Source organism: Gossypium arboreum, unplaced genomic scaffold (assembly GCF_025698485.1).
Source record: "Gossypium arboreum isolate Shixiya-1 unplaced genomic scaffold, ASM2569848v2 Contig00608, whole genome shotgun sequence".
NCBI classification, from domain to species: Eukaryota; Viridiplantae; Streptophyta; class Magnoliopsida; order Malvales; family Malvaceae; genus Gossypium; species Gossypium arboreum.
The window spans coordinates 2,754-12,193 of NW_026440722.1; the positions used below are offsets into that span (position 1 = coordinate 2,754).

Sequence of the window (9,440 nt, forward strand, 5' to 3'; positions counted from 1 at the left end):
TCAATAGACGATAAGTTAATATGTAATTTTTTTCAAAAGCTTAAGGAATTTACCAAATTGTTCGACTGAGGGGTCTTTCCTTGTCCCGTTAGGGTATGGGACATGAGGTTTATATTCTTTATTCACCGTTTTGTTATGACTTACCTCACTTTTACCTTTGCTTACCACAGTTTCTTGCATCAATTCCGGCTCAGGCACAATGACTCTTTCCTTATCTTGAGTACTAATTGCGTTGAGGTGTTCCCTTGGATTAGGTTCAGTATTACTTGGTAAGCTACCTTGTGGTCATTCGGAGATTAGTTTCGATAGCTGGCCTATCTGAGTTTCAAGCCCTTGGATCGATGCTTGTTAATTCTTAAGTGCTGTCTCGGTATTTTGGAAACGGGTTTCTGATACCGAGATGAATTTAGAGAGCATCTCTTCAAGGTTCAGTTTCTTCTCTTATTGATAAGGTGGCTGTTGAAAACCCTGAGGATTTTGTGGCATTTGATTCCTTGACCACCCCAAGAGAAATTTGGGTGGTTCTTCCAACCTACATTATAAGTATTACTGTACGGGTTATTTTGAGATCTACAGTTATTGTTACCCATATAGTTGACTTGTTCCTCTTCGGTTGTAGGATTGAAGGATTGATATTCTGTATGCACTCCTCTTCCACTTGAGTCACACCTCCTGACTGGATGTACCTACGTAGAACCAAGTAAACCATCAATCTTTTTATTGAGAAGTTCTACCTAATTTGACTGCATAGTGACTGAGTCGATGTTATAAACGCCGGCCGTTTTTGTCGGCTTAGTCCTCACGACTTGCCACTGATAGTTATTCAGTGATATTTCTTCAATGAATTCATAAGCCTCTTCAGGTGTTTTGTTGTTAATGGTTCCTTCAGCAGCTGCGTCAATCATTTGTCGTGTCGAGGGATTCACACCATTATAGAACGTTTGAATTTGCAGCCATAGAGGTAACCCATGGTGAAGGCACCTTCGCAATAGATCCTTGTATCTCTCCCATACATCGTAAAGTGTTTCTAAGTCCATCTGCACAAAAGAAGAGATATCATTACAAAACTTAGCCGTTTTAGCCAGTGAAAAATATTTTAGTAGAAATTTTTCGGTCATTTGTTCCCAAGTAGTGATGGATCCTCGTGGTAACGAGTTCAACCACTGTTTAGCTTTGTTTCTCAGTGAAAAAGGGAATAACCGAAGGTGAATGGCATCATCAGAAATGCCATTAATTTTGAAAGTGTCACAAAATTCTAGAAAATCCGCTAAGTGCGTGTTGGTATCCTCATCCTGCAAACCATCAAACTAAAAAACTGTTGTATCATCTGGATTGTGTTAGGTTTCAATATGAAATTATTCACAGCAATTGCAGGTCTAACTATACTTGACTCAGTTCCTGTTAAAGAAGGTTTAGCATAGTCATACATAGTACGTGGAGCAGGATTTTGATTAGCCACAATTGCAGAAGGCAGTTGATTGCCTTGGTTTTAAGCCATCTCTTCAGTTGAAGGTTGAGTATCGTCTTCTTGCTCGTTCTTCATGTATCTTAAGCTTCGCCTTATTTCTCTTTGGTTTCTACTAATTGTGCGATCGATCTCTTCATCAAAATGCAGTGGTCCTGATGGCTTTCTTCTAGTCATAAACTATAAAAACCTGCCAAGAGAAAGAAAAAGTAAATTAATTAGTAATAATAATAATTAAATTAAATTAAATTGCAAGAAAAATAAATTGCTAAAGTAAGAAAAATTGAGCGTTCCTAATATTTTAGTTCCCCGGCAACGGTGCCAAAAACTTGATCGCGAGGTTTCGTGATAGGTTTTAAATATTTATAATTACTCGTTCTTGAACTAACTATTATCACAATGTAGGCAAGTGTACCTATCGAACAATAGTATAGTAATGGTAAGACCGGGATATCGTAACCAAGGGAACCAAAAGTACTAGTAATAACTATCTTTTTATTATTTAACCTAGAAATAAAGAGGGGTTGTTTATTAAACTAATCAACTAAACTAATTAACTAATTAAACTAAAGCAAAGAGAAAATTTGGAAAAAGACTTGAAGAAAAGTAATTGATAAAGACGACACCCAATGAGGAATCTACCTAGATTTCACTTGTTATCTAACTCTGAACCAGACGATTTATTCACTTGACTTGATTCGTGAGACACCCTAACCTATATTATTATCTCTTTCGAGACTAATAACGTCTAACCCTTAGTTGAATTAATTGAAATCTCTTTCTAATTAAAACCCCTAGGGAAGTAGTAAATCGATCTATGGACTCCCATATTAGGTTTCACCCTAATCCGACAAAATCTCGTAACCCTATTTCTAGGCGCTCGATCAACTCCGCTTAATTATACCAAATCTACTCTTAGACAGAGACTTTTGCTCCTCTGCATAACCACATCAAATCATGAATCAATACCCGGAATATTAACTCAAGCATTAAGAACACATAATTAAGAACAAATCAAGTATTTATCATACAGTTCAGATAATAATAACAAGATCCGTCATAGATTTCATCCCCCTTAGGTATCTAAGGGGTTTAGTTCATAATAAAATAAGAGTACATCTCAAAAGTATAAAAATAACAAGACATAAAGAAAACTCTAAAACCCCTGAAGGAATTCTGAGAGAGATCTTCCCTCTTGGAGTAGCTTCGGCTTTTGGGATGGATCGCCTGGCTTTCTTCAAGTAATTCCAAGCGTGTGGCTCTATATTCCAGAAAAGTTCTAAAAAGAGGCCCCTTTCTAGGTCATACTTAGGGTGTTTATATAGGCTTTGGACTGGCTTTCTTTCTCCCTAAGTATCCTTTTCCATGTAAAATACAACTTCTTGAAAAAGGGACATGCCGTGTGCTACCACGGCGTGTGGCGTGATTGCTAGGTCGTGTTCGATCCGTTAAATTGCACACGGCCGTGTGGGTCAATGGCCAAGCCGTGTGAATAGTAAAAGACTTGGTCGACACCCTCGAAAGACACGAGCGTTTGAGCTGCCCGTGTGGCAAGGCTTAGGTCGTGTCATCTTCTCAATTTGGTCTATTTTGTCCTTTTTTGGCTCGTTTTTGGCTCCTTTTGACTCTTGGTGCTCTCCTGAGTACAAAACATGAAATAACCGGATTAAGAGCACCAAAATCCACAAATCTAGTAATAAACATCCATAAATATGCTAAGTATTTGAGGTAAAATATGTATAATTTGGCGTTTATCAGATATCGAATTAGCCATGAAGTTTATTGACTCCCACAAAGGGACATGTAAGCTATCGGATGTTTTAAAATGGCTCCCTCGATCGTGAATAATTTTATTGAGCTTCTTACCAGTTCGACCATCCCCATTCTTTCCTTCAGGACTTTGTTCACTGAATCGTGCCAAAATTCTATCAGGACCCAATTTAAAAGTTCCTTGTGAATGTTCATTTAGAGAAGGATTTTTGTTCTCTTTAAAAATAACGGTAGAAGGGTTCACTAGGTTAAGGTCCCTATCCTTCACTGACATGACGCACTCAACATGCTCCATAGTCTTTTTTTTTTTATGAAAAGACCCAAAGGGTCAAACCTCAATTTATTAAATCATTTATGACTATTTCATGGATATCCATAGGATAATCCAAATTAAAAATCAAATTACAATTCTTATCCATTGCCATTTTACAAAGATAATCCACAATCCTATTACAACTTTTATTGGCCTATATTATTTTAGGCGAATTAAAGTACTCTAGCATCTTACAAACATCATTTATGCGGTGGCCTAGCAAGGTAATATCTTGACCTCATTTGTTAATTCTGTTGACCAAACTGACACAATCAATTTCAAACATCACTTTGAAAACGTTAAAGGATCTAGCAAAATTAAGGCTCTCTGTAAACGCTCTCACTCCACCCATTCAACTTGCATGTCTGTCTTAATGATGCCAACGCTTCCACCTAGAACAAATCCGTCTAAATCACGAACCAACATCCCATAACCCATCCTGTAACAATCCGTTTTTGACCCAAATTGAAACAGTGATTTTAGAACCATAAATTCGATGTCAAAATATTTATTTTATTATTTTAATAAGGTTAATAGCAGAATATATTTATTATGTGAAAGTTTCGTAAAGAAATTTTACCATTTAAATGCTTAATTCGGTAAAAATGACTAAATCGCAAAACGAGTAAAAGTATAATTCTATTGTTTAAAGGCATTATATGGTTATTATTTGAAATATGGGAGTCCTTGCATGTCAATTAGACCTTCAGTGATATAGTGGAAGTTGTTGGCTTGGTAATTTTGAAATTATCAAATGTTTTAAAGGGTAAATAGGTAAATTAGCTATTAAGTTTATATTAACAAAACAAATAAATATTTCCATGCATTCATTCTTCATTTTTTCTGAAAATTGAGAAGAAAGAATAGCAAAACTTAGGTCTTCATTCGGCCAATCTTCAATTGTCAATTAAGGTACGGTTTTGGCTCGATTTTAAATAATTTCTACGTTTTTTATATCGTTGCTTTGTAATCTAGCTAGCCCGTACCTTGATTTTTATTTTGCTTATGATTTTGAAAGGTACCATTGTTGAATACTTGAATTCTTTGATGTTTAATGATAGATTATGGAAGCTTGATGATAGTTAAGTAAGTTTTGTTATGTGATTTTTGACAAAAATGTCAATTAGGGATTTAACTGTGAAAAAGAGAAATGTGGTAGTTCAAATGATGCATTGTTATGTGATTGTCATGAATGAATGATACTTGGTTATAGTTTGGTATTTTAGTACCAAGTTGATTTGGTATAAATTGTAGTGCCATTTGCATGTTTTGGTTTCTTATAAATGCATGGAAATGGTATTAATTGAGATGGTTTGGGTATGCTTGTGTTGGGTGAGGAATATGGCTTAAACCAAGCCTATTATCACTCCACACGGCCGAGCACATGGGCGTGTGACTCGACCGTGTGTGACACATGGCCCTGGCACACCACCGTGTGTCCCTGGGGTAGCCTTTAAAATTAAAGTTAGTATACCCTTTAAACTTAGCATGACCTAGACACATAGGCGTGTTTATTGGCCATGTGTGGCGCACGGGATGGCACATGGGCGTGTGGGCGGCCGTGTGACCTAAGTCAGATTCGACCACGGCCAAGGTAAACGGGCGTGTCTCCGGCCCTGTGATGCAAGTCAGTATGTATGCCTTATTTCCGCACGGCCTGGACATGAGCGTGTCTGATGTTCGTGTGAGCCACACGGGCTAGACACACGGGCGTGTGGTCTGGCCGTGTGAGGTAAGTCAGTGAGCTCCATGGGGTTGAGCACGGGCTGGGACACAGCCATGTGAGTTTAATTCGAATTCCACATGGTCTGAGACACGAGCATGTCTCTTGGCCGTGTGAGGGACACGGCCAGGGCACACGGACGTGTGACCCTTGTAGTGAGGAAAATTTCTTAAATTTTCGAGATGTCTCCTGAGTTATCAGTTTAGTCCCGAACCTCTTCTAAGCATGCTTTAAGGTCTTGTAGGGCCTTATAAGGGATAATATGAATGAATGTTTAAAAGTTTTAAATTGTATGCAAAAATTATGATTCGAATGTGCTTAAATGTTATGATATAAGTCTGGTAATGCCTCGAACCCTGTTCCGACGTTGAATATGGGTAAAGGGGTGTTACATTTAGTGGTATCAGAGCTATGATTTACTCAATTCTAGGACTAACGTAACGTATATGAGTCTAGCTATACATGTCATATATTAAAATTGTGATAGTGTGATGACTCTTGACATTTATAAACGTATTTTTATATAGCAATAGATCCCGAACGAGTAGTAGCAGACAACGTAGAAAGTATTGCGCCAGCTTCCGCTCATAGGACAACGTCCTCTGAAACTAGACCCGTGACAAGTAGTTATGGAGTTGAGGCGAAAGACTCCTTCTTTCAAGTAATGAATGAGTGATTCACTCAGTATATTCGTTCGAACCTGCTGTTTACCTCTAACCCCACCTGTTCCTCAACCGATCCCTATAACTCCTCAAGGTATCGATCCTCTGCGATTGAATAAACCACTAGTTGACAGGATACGAAGACACGGGACTGAAGATTTTATAGCTATTGCTAATGATGACCCTGAGAGAGCCAAGTTTTCGCTTGAGAACACAATTCGGGTATTCGTTGAATTATCTTACACACCCGAAGTATGCTTAAAATGTGTTGTATCGTTGTTGAAAGACGTCGCGTATCAGTGGTGCAATACCTTGATATCTGTAGTTCCGCGAGAGAGCATTACTTGGGATTTCTTTCAAGTTGAATTTAGAAAGAAATACATCAGCCAAAGGTTCATTGACTAGAAAAGAAAAGAATTTCTTGAATTGAAACAGGGTCATATGTCAGTAACAGAATATGAGAGAGAATTTGTATGACTCAGCAAGTATGCTTGTGAATATGTTTCTTCTAAAGCTATAATATGTAAAAGGTTCGAGGATGGGTTAAATGAAGAGATCAGAGTGTTAGTTGGAATTCTTGAGTTGAAAGAGTTTGTTGTCTTATTTAATAGAGCCTGTAAAGCTGAGGAGCTTTGCAAAGAGAAAAGAAAAGCTGACACGGAGGCTAAAGATGTTACAAAAAGATTTACGGGCAAATCACATCAGTTAACATCAAAGAAATCTAGAGATTTTCATCCTCGCTCTATAGCTTCTGCAGAAATCTCGATTAGAGACAGAGATGCGAGACGCTACAGTTCTAAACCTCAAGCGACATCCATTGCTAGTGTGGGAAGTGTTAGAAATGCTGGACCCGAGTGTAAATACTGTAATAGGAGACATTACGGTGAATGTAGATTGGTGAGCGGAGCTTGCTTTAAATGTGGATCTCTTGATCATTATCTCCGGGACTGTCCTGAGAAGTTCACAGTTGAAAAGGATCAACCGACGAAAGTAAGTAATATTGCTACTAAAGGGAGACCACCCCGAAACACTGGAAATACGACTGGTAACCGAGGTGCTTCGAGAGATTCTATGGTTAGATCTGAGGCATGAGCACCTGCTCGAGCTTATGCTATATGTGCACGAGAGGAAGCATCATCTCCAGATGTTATTACCGGTACTTTTTCTCTTTCTAATACTGATATAGTTACGTTAATAGATCCGGGATCAACCCATTCATTTGTTTGTATGAATTTAGTAATTAAAAAAGATTTTAGATGTCGAGTCTGCAGAGTTTGTAATTAAGGTATCGAACCCCCTAGGCAAGTTTGTCTTAGTTGATAAATTTTGTAGGAATTGTCCTTTGATAATTCGGGGTTACTGTTTTCGGGCTGATTTGATGCTTCTACCATTCAATGAGTTTGATTTTATTTTGGGAATGGACTGGTTGACTATGCACGATGCGATTGTGAACTGTAGACAGAAGACTATTGAATTGAAATGTCAAAATGGTGAGATTCTTCGGATTAAGTCTAATGATTCGAATGAATTACCTATTGTGATATCATTTGTGTTAGCTCAAAAGTATTTGAAAAAGGGTTATGATGTATATCTTGCCTACGTACTGGATACAAAGGTGTCTGAATCAAAGATTGAATTTGTACCTATTGTTTGCGAGTTTTTAGATGTATTTCCAGAGGAATCACCGGGTTTGCCTCTGATCAGAGAAGTTGAATTTGGTATTGAATTGGCACCGTGAAAAACACCAATATTGATATCTCCGTACAGAATGGCTCCAACAAAATTAAAAGAATTGAAAGCTCAGTTGCAAGAATTCACAGACAGAGGTTTTGGACAACCGAGTTATTCACCCTAGGGTGCATCGATATTGTTTGTAAAGAAGAAAGATTGCACGATGAGAATGTGTATCGACTACAGACAGCTGAACAAAGTGACTACAAAGAACAAATATCCTCTACAACGGATTGATGATTTGTTCGACCAGTTGAAAGGGGCTACAATATTTTCAAAGATTGATTTAAGATCAGGTTATTATTAGTTGCGAGTCAAAGAGGCGGATGTGCCAAAAATTGCTTTCAGAATAAGGTATGGACATTAGGAATTTCTCATTATGCCTTTCGATTTAACTAATGCTCCTGCCATTTTTATGGATTTAATGAATAGAATATTCTGGTCGTATTTAGATAGATTTATGGTTGTATTCATTGACGATATTCTGATCAATTCACGTAATGAATCTGAGCATACCGAGCATTTGAGAATTGTGTTACAAACTCTACGTGATAATTAGTTATTTGCAAAGTTCAGTAATTGTGAGTTTTGGCTCAAAGAGGTTGGATTTTTAGGGCATATTATTTCAGCTGACGGTATTAGGGTTGACCCAAGGAAAATTTCTGCTATTTTTGATTGGAAACCTCCAAGAAATGTGTCTGAAGTTCCTAGTTTCCTGGGCTTAGCGGGTTATTATCGAAGATTTATGAAATGGTTCTCAATGATTGCGACACTGATGACGTGACTGTTTGAAAAAGATGTGAAATTCGAATGGTCAGAAAAATGTCAACAGAGTTTTGAATAGTTGAAAGCACTGTTAACTGAAGCACCACTATTGGTTCAATCGGAATTGAGAAAAGAATTCGTGATTTATAATGACGCGTCATTAAATAGTTTGGGATGTGTCCTGATGCAAAGAGAAAAAGTTATAGCTTATGCTTCTCGACAATTGAACCCTCACGAGAAGAATTATCCAACGTATGATCTAGAGTTAGCCGCGATTGTATTCGAATTAAAAATTTGCCGACAATGGTGAGAAATGCCACATCTATACAGATCACAAGAGTTTGAAATACTTGATGTCGCAGAAGGATTTGAATTTGCGTCAACATAGATGGCTCGAGTTATTGAAAGATTATGATGTTGTAATTGATTATCACCCGGGAAAAGCCAATGTGGTTGCTGATGCCCTAAGCCAAAAATCTTTGTTTGCATTGCGAGCGATGAACACCCAGTTGATGATTTGTAGTGATGGATCAATATTAGCTGAGTTAAGAGCTAAACCAATATTTCTTTTACACATTTTTGATGTTCAGAAAGTAGATCGTGAATTAAAGGCTAAACGAATTCAATGTGAGTCTATTTCTGATTCAGAATTTTATATTGGAACTGATGACTGTTTAATGTTCCAAAATAGAATTTGCGTACCGAAAAATATAGAACTTACTTAGAAAATTCTGCATGAAGCACATAGTATTCACTTTTCTATTCATCTGGGTAGTACCAAGATGTATAATGATTTGAAGCAGTTGTACTGGTGGTCGGGTATGAAACAAGATATATCGGAGTTTGTGTCGAGATGTCTAATTTGTCAGTAAGTAAAAGCTAAACATCAAATACCATCTGGCTTATTACAACTTGTAATGATTCCCGAGTGGAAATGTGATAGAATTTCAATAGACTTTGTATCGGGATTGCCTTTAACTCTGAAAAAGAAAGATACTATCTGGGTTGTTG

The 9,440-nt window shown here is 37.5% G+C and overlaps 1 non-coding gene across 1 annotated transcript; it reads left to right on the top strand.

Annotated features, from left to right (window-relative positions):
* The first annotated feature begins 963 nt into the window (after positions 1 to 963).
* LOC128289191 (small nucleolar RNA R71) lies at positions 964 to 1,070 on the top strand. Its single transcript, XR_008278884.1, has one exon. It is a non-coding gene; the product is annotated as a small nucleolar RNA R71 (small nucleolar RNA).
* The last annotated feature ends 8,370 nt before the right edge of the window (positions 1,071 to 9,440 follow it).